Below are 14058 nucleotides of genomic sequence, written 5' to 3' on the forward strand. Positions count from 1 at the left end.
AAATATGGTAAAATACAACAGACATTTGTTTGCTTTTGCAAAAGTTAATTTACTGCATGTTCTCCACTGGCAGAACATGCCTCTTACAGAAGAGGTTTAAATGCCAGATTCTTAGTTTAATGCTTCCCTTGAATATTTGTTTTGGGCATGAAGATCAATTCTGGGCACTGGGAACAGAGGAGAAGTCTGTGAAAAATATTCCTCTCTGATAATCACAGAAGAGAAATTTCACAAGGAGAAATCCTTTCCTCTTTTCATCCTGTATTGCATGTTATCCAATAGTGTGTATGATGTTGGGAGCCATGGCAAACTTTCTGTGACCCTGTGAGGAAGTGAGGAGACACGCAAGGAATACAGAGTCTCAAATTGTTGCGTGTTTAATAATACTAGACCAAACTACCTCTAAAATACTTTTTTTTTTTTTTTTTTTTTTTTGGTGAGCAAAACATACTCTAACAGTTTAAGCCACTTGGTGACCTTGGGATTGAGCATGGGGGATAATGCCAAGTTTAGGAGGAGAAAGTGTCTTAGGTTGTAGTATTTTTTCTCTTGCTGAGAGTATTCCTCACCAGAATTTACAAGAAGTCAAACTAGTCTGGGGGGAAACCACATCACCATGGTTTGGTTGCTCCCAGAAAGTTAAAACCGCAAAACAAGAAATAGGACATTAAACAGTTGCACTTGGAGAAAGGAGATCTTAGAGGGGCACTGGCTTTGGGGCAGAGAGAGGTCAGAGTACGTTTTGCCAGCAAGAGATAGAACACTTTTTCATGTGATTTTTTTTTTTTTTTTTTTTTTTTGGTTCAACTTATGGAATTTTCAGGAAAAGATGCCGACTCTGACAAATGCAAGGACATCTGAATTTCTCATCAAACTGTAAAATGAAGCACCTCTGGGTCTGGTTCTTGTAAGAGGAGCAATTGAGAAACAGTCTCAGGAGCCGACTTGAAAAAGAAGAGAAAATCAGGTTTGGCCCTTGTGGGGAAGCTCAAACCATCCTAAGTCTAGAATATATAATAGAACATATATTTGCAACTCTTGAACACATGGCAAAAAGTTATCTTTTACATGTGTTAACCTCTTTTAGAGCTTGAAAAAAAATTCCACAAGTTGTTATGGTATAGATTTTTCAAAGGTTAATACTAGTTCAAGTAAGTCATAGGGAGAATAATTTCTAGCAAAACTGTACTTGAAAATATTACTTTCAGTGGAGAGATGAGTTTTATCCCCTGCCACATACACATACCACCAAAATCTAGTTTTAATGGGGGGATAGAACTAGAGAAAATAGAAGATAGAAATGCAAGCAAGAGGAACAGAATTAGGAGGAAGCATCAGTTCAGATGTAGAGGGACTAAAGGCAACACATTATCTCAGCCTCCATAACCCAATCCTTAAGTGAAATCTAGGATACAGGATATGAAGTCTTTGCCTTTAGGCAGAAGGGTCTTTCAGGAGCTCCTGGGAGGAGGGACTGAATGAATTGCCTGTTTTCCTAAAAAAGCTATGTCCTTGTGGGTAGGCATAGGATTCCTGGGGGAAAAAAACACTGATTCAGAAATGGAGAATGTCTTAGAAGAAAACTGAAGCTGGAAATTTCACACATCTTCTCAATTATCTTTATATTCCTAATGCTACATAATCCTTTGTCTTCAGATTTTGTATTGACCTGGCTGGCGCCCAGAAACGTACCTGACTACACTAGGAAAAATGAGGCCCAATATGGAAAACTGTAAGGGAAAGTGAGAGGCTTTCCCCCATATTTAAGTCCATGTTTTCATTTTACACATATGAAAGTGAAAAAAAAAAAAATCCCCTGAAGAGATTTTTGACCCTTGATTAGTTCTTAGCCCAGAAAAATTCACCCTTATCACTTATATAGCAATTAAAATATTTGCTTAAGCTTAGTGGATGATGACAGTAATGGCTTTCTTTCATTGGTGACATTGACAATTAGGCCTATTTTGTGGTTTGAAAGTTCTTTAAATGCTACATAAATGGTGGGTTTGTAGGTCCCTTGATTCAGCAAGAACAGCAATATAGCAGGTAGAAGGTACCTGCAAAATGCCTGTTGAATGAATGAGTAAGGAGAACAGACTAGAGAATTATGTGTATTATGTGTATTACCATTTTATGAGTGCAAAGGCCTGGAAAGTCATGACATCAATATCCTAACATAACAGAGAAATATACATTGCTCTTTTACGTGATTATATTCCTTTATCATCCCAGCAACTGAAACTGGCAACAGTGCCAAAATATAAGTGTGCCCAAATCAGCACTCACTTTTTTAAGGGAAAAACTTGCTTCCTGGGCCATTTCATTTGAACAGATATATTGAAGGTCAATGAGAGAAATAGTGTCTCATTCTTATGAATCACGTATGATATTGAGGGAGGAGTGTCCCCCTGACATGCACTGCTGTCAGTATGCATTGCCAAATAGCGCTTAGAACTATGGGGCTGACAAAGTTGATACAATCTGAATTCAGTCGTGCTCAGTCATGCCCCCATCTCATGCTTACTTACACTCTTGTAGTGAAATAATGGTCCCTCAAAATTTCCACATCCTACTCCCCCAGGAGGATATTGTTTTATTTGACAAAGGGACTTTGCAGATGTGAACTCTTAAGAGTTCATACATTTATGTGAAACACATTTCATACATGTGTGTTGTTTTAAGCTATTAAGTTGAGGTTAATGCTTTATTAATGCAGCAATAGGAAAACAATACAAATACCCAAATTACAAGAGCCAACTATCCAAACTTGTAGTATTACTTGATTTGTAGTTTATGTGTATCTATGCTTGGTTACTATGGAAATAAAGAGTGTATATGTAGGAAAATGTCAACAGGCAGAAGAGAGAAAGGCTACATAAAGATAGGCAGGCTATTTAGGAACTACTTGTTACACACATGAATGTCACGTAAGATAACTGCAATCACTGGAGCTGAACTCAGGGGTCAACTGGGAGTTTAAAAACATCGGAGGTCTCGGTTTCATCTCTAACATTTTGGTTTGTCTGCGGTGCAACTGGGAGTTTGGATTTAAAAAATCGGCTCACCTGATTCTAAAGGGCAGCTTTGTTTGTGACTCCATTGCTTCAGGTCACTTCTATGGAGAAAATAACTTCCACAGGCAGTGAGAATAACAAAACTACAAAATATGTTATTTTTACCTTGCAAATGAGCTATAGAATAAAATGAGTTCTTAATTTTATAAATCTTTAGCAGCTGCAAGATTTAAAGGAATGTCTAATTCTCCAGAGAAAATTATATATGTATGTAAAATTTACAAAATTTATATATATTTTATAAATTTTGTGTGCATATAAATATATATATATATATTTCATCCACACTATGAAGATGCTCCTCTTTAAATCAGTTTTGTCCCTATGGTTTTGTGTGATTTTCTATTCACACAATAAAAAAAAAAATGAAAATTTTACTGGAGCTTTCTTAATCTCCAATTTCGTGCATATGCATCAGGTTCTTTTGCTATCACCAAAAATTCTGTTGCATTGATTATGATGGCAAAGCTACAGCATTGCTGTGATTACAAATGAATTGTTTAGTGTTTTGTGCTTCTATCATTTCAAATCTTTCACCACTCCACGTGTGTTTTTGTTATCTATAAGCATTAGAGCCCACACATTATACAAATATAGAGCTGTGACTTTTAACTAAAGACTTCTCTGATGGTCTTGTGAAAATTTGCACTCCCTGTATCTCTTTTAGCTTCCCTGTGTTATGTAAATCCAGAGATAATTCATCTTTGAAGGTAACTTAAATCTACTCCTGCTCCTACATATAGTAGGCCAAGCTGCTTTTCAGTCTGACTCAGTCTCATTTTTCCTGGTATATATTTTTGTTCTGTGGGAGAAGATCATATCTATTCTGTAAGACTATAGGAAAAACTATTTCATCCTCGCCACAGACTGAACAGCACATGCTATTTACCTGCCTTTCCCTTCATAAATCCCCTTCTCCCATAGGCCTCCCATGAACTTTTGTGCTTTTGACCCTTTTAAAAGCAAACCCAGATGGATAAGAAAGGAAGGAAGAAAGGAAGGAAGGAAGGGAGGGAGGGATGGAAGAAGGGAGGGAGGGAGGAAGGAAGGGAGGGAGGAAAGAAGGAAGGAAGGAAGGAAGGAAGGAAGGAAGGAAGGAAGGAAGGAAGGAAGGAAGGAAGGAAGGAAGGAAGGAAGGAAGGCAAAACAAGAAACAAAACAGTGGATTCAGATGTTTCGCAATCAGCCAAACATATTGTCTTTCCTGAGTTACTAGCATTCAATAACCGTCAGAACTGATCTTTTTCATGTGGAAACAAATCCCAAAGGGTCTTTCTCTTAAAAGAATATCTACTAGTAGCTAGAAGGAAAGGTGGTTCAAGCATTCTCTCTCCTACTTCTGATTCTGCTACCAACCTGTTTGGCCTGAAGGAAGCATTTTTCTCCTGGCTCTTTATCTCATTCATCATAGCACTAATTTGTTTTGTCACCACTTTATTGAATGCACACGTTACTGAAACCCTGGAAGCTTGTACCCAATCAACTAGCAAATTGCCAATTATAAAAATACAAGAACCAGAATTTAATACTAAAATGAAGTAACTCAAAGGCCTCAGTATATGACCAAAAGTAGTTAAAGAGTACCATGACCATCAACAACCAAACAGCAGTATTCAGGTGACATATATAACTTCTTAGAAGCTACCTGTATTTTCACCATTCTTACCAGGCACTATTGCTGATGCCTGGAAACCTCTGGACACACAAGGTGCAGGACTTTTGGTGATCTGTGATATGGTGGCATAGAAAGACTCTTCATTTCCCGTTGTAGTCAGTGGTAAAATATCAAAGCTAAACATACACTCTATTGCATTAGAGATCCTTTGTTTAATTGCTTCCCTCTCCCTTGGACACATTTAAAGTCATGAGGGGGCTGGGGTTGTGGCTCAGCAATAGAGTGCTTGCCTAGCACTTGTGAGGCCCTGAATTCAATCCTTGGCACTACATATGAATAAAATAAAATAAAGGTATTTTTTTAAAAAGTCCATAAAGCTGGGAGGAGTTCAGGCACAATCCCTACCCTTAGACATACTCCTCTTATGTCATGTCTAAAGTAGGGGTATTATGGATTGACAGTTTAATATCACCTGGAAAACGGTTAAAAATGTACTTTGGGCCCTATCCCAGAATTTCTGATTCAGAAAGTCTGGGGATAGGATCCAATAATCTGAATTTTAACAAGCCTTCTTGATCATTTTGATGCTTGATAAAGTTTGAAAACCATCATTTCTGGTTCCTTGTACCTTTGGGGATGCACCACCACTCCTTCCACATTGAAGCTACTCATAGCCACTGCTCAAGATGCTCCTGCTATAAATAGATTGGTGGACTCCAATGAAAGGCACAAATTTGACCCAGGCTGAGACTCCCTCAAACATGCAAAAAAAAAAAAAAAAAAAAGTGAGTGCTTAAAAAATATATGGTGATGACCCATTATGAAAAAATTTCTTATTATTATTTTGACAGTTTTGAAGATTGACTACATAGTTTTGAGAGAGGTTTTAGAATAAAACCTTACTTAATAATGGGTGGTAAATGAGATTTAGAGGTATCTGTGTTATAAAAGAGTTGTTATCTTCTGTATCTTCTCAGCTATCAGATAAATGACTATTCAGCTCTGGGTGTGAAGTGTAATGGATGCCTTGCATACCTCTGTACCACCTGAAGGATTTGTATGGAAAACAGAAAAAGGAGAAATAAAAATGACAAGAAGCATATACAAGAAGATAAAGAAAAGGGAAGAAATAAAAAAATAAGAGATATAGAGAGTTTCCATGCCTCCTATGACACCCCCCTCCCCACCTCCCCGCTACCACCATCCCAACATGCAGAGCTGTTCAGAAGCTGCCTCTGTGTTTTTTGCAGAGGCAAACAATGTTGCTACACTTTGGATATGAAATTCCCCCAAAAGCACCTGTGTTAATTCAGGACCATTCAGAGATAGAATGATTACCTTATAAGATCTGCAAATGTAATCAGTCCATCCTAGTTTGAATGGAGCAACTGGGTGGGAACTCTAGAAAGGTGGGGTGTGACTGGAGGATATAAGTCTCTTGGTGCATGCCCTAGAAGGATTCATCTTTCCTGTAGCCCTTTATCTTTCTCTTTGCTTCCTAGCCATCATAAGTGGAACAGCACTCTTCCTCCAGGACCTTTTGCCATGATGTTCTGCCTTATCTTGGATCCAGAGCAATAGAGTGAATGGATCCAACATGAACTGAACCTCTGAAACTGTGAGCACAAATAAACTTTCCCTCCTCTAGCTTGTTCTTATCATGTATTTTGGTCATAGCAATAAAAAACTGACTAATACAAATGTCATTCTGGAATTAATCCCCACAAACAATGGAGTTTGGGAAAAAAAAAGTTTTCAAGGATAAAGATACTAAGCACATGCCACTCCCAACAGTCTGAACTTAATGCCTAAATACAAAAAAAGAGGAATGTGTTAATAACTTCTCAGAAAGGAAAAAAAATGAATATCAGTAGGATAACAGTGGAAGGTGAAAATTGCCTTTAACCAAGTCATAGCTGATAAATGGTTGCCACTTCTTTTTTCAAAAATTCTAAGGCTGGTAATTTTGAGGTGAGTGTCCAATTTGATACAATATCTTTATATGAAGGTATCTCACCTCATTATATGAATTAAAGACAGTAAAAAGCAATACTCCAATGCTCTGACCAGGGAATGTGCATTAGATGAAAGCTTGTCAGTAGGTTTAGAAATTTCTTATATTCGTTTTTCCACGAAAATGATTATGAGAAAATTATAAAATGCAAATTCAAGAGACAAAATTTTTTTAAAAAAATTTGTTCTTATGTAAAGACTAAATTCTAGGTTTAAACAGAGGACTCATATAAACAACCTTACTGGAAGCAAAGAGGATCGTGCACCTATTATTCCAACTGCACAAACATGTAAAGGAAACAAATACAATTTAGAGGGCCACAGTTTCATTCCTATGAGAAAGAGTTTCCTCCAGAAAGATAAAAACCATGATAGCTGTAAATGTGTTTATTCAATTATTCAGCAAATATTTATTAAGTATCAATGATTAGATTATGAGAGCTGTAACCTAATTCGTCCATCCTAGTTTGAATGGACTAATGGGTGGTAACTGTAGGAAGGTGGGTGGTTGGAGGTGGGTCACTATTATGAGTCAAGCTCTCTTCTGGCCCTAGGAAAGAGGAAGGAGGAATTTATATGTATTAAGTTAGAGATTCCTGTATTAGGTATATCATTTTGAAGAAAATGTGTAGGCAGTTGAGCATATTATCTAGAGATGAAGGACAAGGGCTGAAATGAAGGTACATTTTAGGACTCCTTAGCATCTCTAGGTATTAACATTATGGAATTCTGGAATTCCATAATGATATTAACTAGTGAATGAGTATAGATAAGAGCTTTGAGGACTGAGCCCGGGGTACTCCAGGCTCTATCTATTACATTGATGAGAAACCAGCAAAGGAGACCAATAAGGCAGAATTCAAGGCAGGGAAAGAAGAAAGTGTCTCAAAGACGTCTGAGGTATCAACTCTATGAATTGTGATTGATTGATAAAGTCAGGTGACCATTTAGAATTGACCACCAGATTTTAGTAACATTGGAGTAATCATGTGTTATGAACCAAATTGTGTCCCCCAAGTTTGTGTTGAAGTCCTAACTTCCCTGTATCTCAGAATATTACTGTATTTGTAGATAAAGTCTTGGAAGAGGTAATTAAATTTAAAATGTGCCCATTAACGTAGACTCTAATCCATTATAACTAGTGTACTTATAAGTAGAACAGTTTGGAAAACAGGTATATGCTCATACAGAAAAAAGAAGTCATCAGGAGATAGCCATATACAAAACATGAGAAAATATATCTATGGAATCTTGTTAAGGTAGTCATATTAAAATAATGTACCATGTTAAAAGGTATTTTGGAAGAATTCTGGTGAATTCTGATAGAAATAATAGTTTTATTGACCCAAGAGAGAATTTAAGAAGAGGAGCTAGACAGCAAGTACAGAAAACAAGATATATCGATTATTTTCAAAAAGGGAATGGGAAGCATATGTTTTTAAAAGATAAATAACAGCATATTTGTGTGTCTTGGGATTGATCTAGATCTAGTGAGCGTGGGTGAAGGATTGATGATATAATGGGAGATGGGGATAAAGATTGACTTTAACATTGAGCAGACAAAAGAAGGTGGAATTCTGTCAGGTGGAGGCGTTGATATTGTATGAATGTTTTTTTTTCCTAATAGTGAGGGGAAGACGTGTACATACACATGACTGCCTGTGGAAGTTTCTTTCTTATTGCTTCTATTTAATCAGTAAAGTAGGAAGCAAGATCCCATTAACTGAGAACAAGGAAGGGATAGAAATGTTGGTGTTTTGAACAGAGAGACGAATTTGTGCAGGGGGTGTTTAGGAGTCAGGGACATCTGGGGTTGACCTTGTGGTCCTCTAGAAGGCAGCATTTACATAGACTAGTCAGCAAGGGAGCTGTGGTGGCTTTGCCTATGCAAACATGCTGCTTAGATTTCCTGCTATGGAAAAGGTACCTGAGTGAGCCTCCACCTTCTGCTTTTCTGGATCCACAACCACCTTTGTGCCAAGAGCCACATTTCCTATGGGTTGCTGTCACTCAGTGACTAGGCACAGGTGGTATAAAGAGGAGGAGTGATGCTTGCTCATTCCAGAGATGGGGGACTCTTCAAATGTGACTTTGGCTCCAGGAGATTATTGTTAGCCTGACCAACCATTCTTGGAACTGTACTTGTTTTAAGAATCTTTCTACATAATCCTCTTTCTTCCCTCTTCACTGTATAGAGGGTAGGTCTGCATCTTAGTCTGGATTGTATCTCTGTCTTCTCTAGCTTTTTCTACTTTCTGCTTTGCATACATTTTCAAAGTCTGAACAACATAAGTGGTACCAGGATTAGTTTGAGAAACAGATGATAAGATGGAGTTTGTGACTATTTTCTCATATCCCAGGAGTCAATAAGGACATCAACCTGAGTGTTATTTGATGCATAAGTCATACCTGACACAATACGGTGGCCTCTTTGCTAAGATTTCACCTGGGAACAAACTGTCCTTGCTGTTGCAGTGATTCAGTCATTTGAAAAATATGGAGGAAGAAATACTAGGACATTGGAGTTGGTTGGTTACTACTAAGTCATACTGACATCTGAGAGAAATAAGAAGAAATTGAGGACCACTGGCAGTTAAGGTCAAGTGTAAGAGACAGAAGAACATTTGTTAGCTTATAATGAGGCCCTTATCTCATATAGTAGAAAAACAAAGAGAAGATACAACCAAACAGTAAAATGAGCATATAAAATGAGTATGGCAGAGACCCTGAGTTATCTAAATGTCTAACCAATGTGGAGCTGCTAGAATAAAGTCTGGGTCCTGAGTGGAACACTTGGAACACGGAATGGGGAGATCAGAATGTTTGTTCCTAAGGCTTTTGGGTTATGTAGACACCACCGAACTTTCAGAACTTTCAGAGGTATCCCACCATTCTCAGTAAGAGCTGGATATCTCCCATCCTGGAAGACACAAAAGAGTACTATTCCTGAAAAGCAAGAGATGCAACCCTCAGGACCTGCCTTATCTCCTCCCATGGAGGACAGGCTGATAACAAAGATTAAGTCCTAGCAGGAGCTAGATGGAGACATAATGATCTTGATCAAAGAGGAAAAAGGTCAAACATAAAAAGAAGTGCAAGAATTGATTAGATGGATTTATAGCAGATGAGATCTGTGAATGAAATATTAATGAACTTGAGTAAATAACAATAAAACTATTTGAAACATAACTAAGTAAATAAAATCAGGGGGAGAAAAAAGCATAGAGATGCAGAACAACTTTAAGTAGGCTAATATATGTGTATTTGGAGTCCCTGAATGAGAAAAAATGAGGAAAGAGGAAGAGAGAAAAGATTTGAAGATACTGAAAAAAGAAAGGTAGATTAGTAGGCACATGGATAAATAAACTACACTACATCCATACAATGGAATATTATTTAACACTAAAAAAAAGAGTTAATAGAGGCATGAAAAGACATGGAAGAACCCTAAATGCATATTTCTAAGTAAAAGAAGCCAATCTGAAAGACTGTGTATGGTATGATTCCAACTGTGTGATATTCTGAGAAGAGGGAAAAAGAAAAAATGGTCTATGGGAACAGTAAAAATGTTGGTGGTTATCAGTGGCTGGGGAAGCACAGAGGATTGGGGGGCAGTGAAACTGTTCTATATGATACTATATTGGTGGATAGATGTCATTGAGCATTTGTCAAAACCCATAATATGTGCAACACTCAGAGTAAACCAAAGGTAACCTATGGCTTTTGGGTGATAAGAAAGTGTGAATGTCAATTAATCCCCCCTAACAAATTCCAGTGTAGGATGCTGATGGGGGTAGGAGTGGGGCTATGCATGTGTAAAGATAGGGTTTATCGGAACTCAAAGTAATCACTGTTCCATTTTTCCATAAACCTAAAACAACTCTAAAAAAAAATTTAAAATAATGGTAGGAAAAATTTCCAAATTTCATGCAAATTATAAATTCATGAATCTGAAGAGCCCAATGAACACAAGAAGCATAATAAAACTGAATAGAATTATATCAAAGCCTATTATAATCAAATTGCTTGAAGGCAGTGATAAGGAGAAAATCTGAAAAATAACTAAAGAGAAAAATTGTGCTCTGTATGTGTAATAAGAATTATAATGCATTCTTCTGTCAATAAAAGAAAAAGAAAAAAAATAGCCAGAGAAAAAAGATGTATTAATACTGAGGAAGAAAAATATAAGAATGGCAGTGGACTTCTTGTAGAAAATAATGTACTGCCTGACCCATATATATATAAAATCCTACCCAGCACAGCATTTATCCAGGTGACTCATTTCACAGAAAAGGATGCACAAAAATGGACTATGACCATGGTATATACTGATCATCTATCAGAACATTCAGAAGGAATAGGCTTCTAAAAACACTGCTGCTGTTTCAGCTCAGAGGCAAGAATTTGAACGGATGGAATGCTATTCCTCAAGATGTAGCATATACACTCAGCTAGATATTTCTCTATGGCACTGTTGCACAAATCGGGAAAATCACACGGGTCTGGAAGCCAGTAATTGAAGAAGTAGTCTTATCAGTGTTGTTCTCAGAAACCTTCAGGGGATGTGTTTCATATGCCTGTAGTTCTGGGTTCTTTAGGGTGTGAATCCTGGTCCCAATGGAAGCAAGTTCTTGCAAGTGAAATTAATATGAGTCCCATTGAACTGTAATATGTGGCTACCACCAAGGCTCTTTGGACTCTGTGTCCCAAGAACCAACAGCTGTTGGATCATCTCATGGCCACAGTAATTGGCCATGATTATCAGGATGAGTTAAGGCTAAGTTAATATAGTGTGACTGGAAGAAATATGTAGAGAAGCCCAGTTGCAAATTAGAACTCCTTACAGAAGTGCAAAGACTATAATGAGCATAGATAGTAAAATTAAGACTATGAATAACCTTCAAATACTTATTGTGATTGCACAAATTTTTTGTGGCGGGGGGGCGGAATAAGATGTTACTTGTTTCTTAGGGAAGACATTGAATCAAAGAGAAATTGTTTGATTACCTAGAGTCTTAAGGCATCTATCAACCAAAGGAACAATAAAGGAAAAACTTTGTATTAATTAATCCTAAGCTTAACTTGTTTAGAGAATGTTAATTTGTTGATACACCATAAAAACTGGTGCACGAAGCAAGATTTATTTGTAACAATTGAGCTTTCTTTTTGGTTTGGTACTTGTTAGGCATATAATTTTTTTCCTCTTGTTTTAGCCTGGAGTTGAATAAGCTTAAGAGATGGATGGCTTTCACGTTTTTCCTTGGATCCTCTACATATTTAAAAACAATTTATTATGAGAAAAGTCATACTTGGTCAGGGGATGCAACTGAGTGGTAGAACACTTGCTTAGCATACAGGAGGCCTTAAGTTCAATCCCCAGCAACACACACACAATACACACACACACACACACACACACACTCATATTAATAGATCTCATATGTTTTAATATTTTTCCACCTAGAGGAAAAAAAAAGTATTTCCTTCATTTTCTGTTCTAGGACAGGCTTATGATGGGTTTAGGTGCTTCCTATACTATGTGAAAATCTAGCTATACTCAGTGTTCTTTATAATGGCCCCTTCCAGACTGTTTGTACAGAAGTGGTTGCCTACTTATCAATACAACCCAAAGATTTAGAAAAAGAGTACGTATTTAATATTCTATACAGTTGATTCAGAACCACTCCTCAGCACACTCAACCACAATTAGTCTTAGTTTGACTTGTCTGGAAGAAACAGAAGAAATCTGTATTACTCTGTGTGAATAAAAGACAATATCAACAATAATAAAATCTAACAGATAAAATGTTTGCTATGTGCCAGGCACATGGCATTTTTCAATACTGTCAGTATCTCCATATCATCAGTGAAGAAGCTGAGAGGTGGAGCTGGGGTTCTGGCTTTAGAGCCTCTGCCTTTCCTGTTACACCTTGTGACCTGCATACATTTAGAACAGAACAGAAAGGTATTGATTTATTGGAATACACATTCTGCCAAAAACATCTTCTTAAAAACAAGTAGGTGATGTAACAAAAGAGAACATTAAAAATAATCAAATCTTAGCAATGTAAATTCTTTCTGTTGTTGTTTTGGGCTCTAAACAACAACAAAAAAAGCTTCTTTTCTGTGTAAAGTGTTGTTAGGAAATGTACATGGTAAAAACAACAAGAAATGTGCTATTTTGTCAAATTAATAGAAGCAAAGACTTTATAAAACTTTTAATACAATTTTGACTACAAAATTTTACAACTGCAACATGCAACCTTTGGTTTATTAGTAAATACAATATTTAACAAGTATGCTAACAAAGAGAAAACAAGTAGAACACATAGTCTTTGATAATAGCATATTTTGACTATCAGTCTGGTTGCATAAATCTTTGCTTATTTTGTATTCTTTCTTGTTTTCATGTATATGTATATTTGCAACATAATCTCATACCTTCATTTAATCTCTTTATGGAGAAACAAGTAAGTGATGTAACAAAAGGGAACATTAAAAATAGTTCTCTATTCTTCTCTCACTCCAGGCCCAGGCAACCACTATTTTATTTTCTATCTCTATGATTTGACTCCATTAACTATCTCCATATAGGTGGAATCATAAATTGTGTTTTTATGATACTTATTTCATTTGGCATAAAGTTCTCAAAATTTATTCATTAATCTCTTTCTGGAGAAAGAGATTTGGTTTAAAAAGACTCAGAATTACTTAGATATTACCATATATGTGGAAACTTTATGTTAATACATACTGTCTGCTAGTTTCAATATCCCTTCCATTTTTCATGATGAAATCTGTTATTTTGGGAATGATTTGTCAGCTTATTTATCTCCTTTGGCATCTAGGTAAACAGGGAAATGTTTAACAGCCTAAATAAAGAAGAATAAGGAAGCATGACTTAGATGAATTATCAGACTTTTAGTTTTTAATGAAATCTTTATTTCTATGTTAGCATATGAAAGGTTTCTGAATATTCACTATCCAGGGTCTTCCGGGTCTGGTTTGGCCTGTAGCATCTTTTATAATGCTGCACAACTCAAGTAAAGGAGAAGGGGAAGGGAAACAGAACAGATTGAGCACAAAGGCCTTAATTAATGGATTTTTCAATGGAATATTATAAAATTTTACTTGTCTTGAAAAGGGGGAAATCAGGAACAGGAGAGAGCTGAAGTTGTTTAGGTTAATAATATGGTACATAGGATAAAAAAAAAGAGTATACACATTTTTATGCAGCAGCTGATGTTTTGTTTTACAATCATTTAACTTTCCTTCCTTAGATGTCTCTTGAACCAGTAAGAAAAGGACATCCATTTGTATTGACCTTTGTAAAAAAGTGTTTGTTTGTTTGTTTTT

The sequence above is a fragment of the Callospermophilus lateralis genome, chromosome 1 (assembly GCF_048772815.1).
Source record: "Callospermophilus lateralis isolate mCalLat2 chromosome 1, mCalLat2.hap1, whole genome shotgun sequence".
NCBI classification, from domain to species: Eukaryota; Metazoa; Chordata; class Mammalia; order Rodentia; family Sciuridae; genus Callospermophilus; species Callospermophilus lateralis.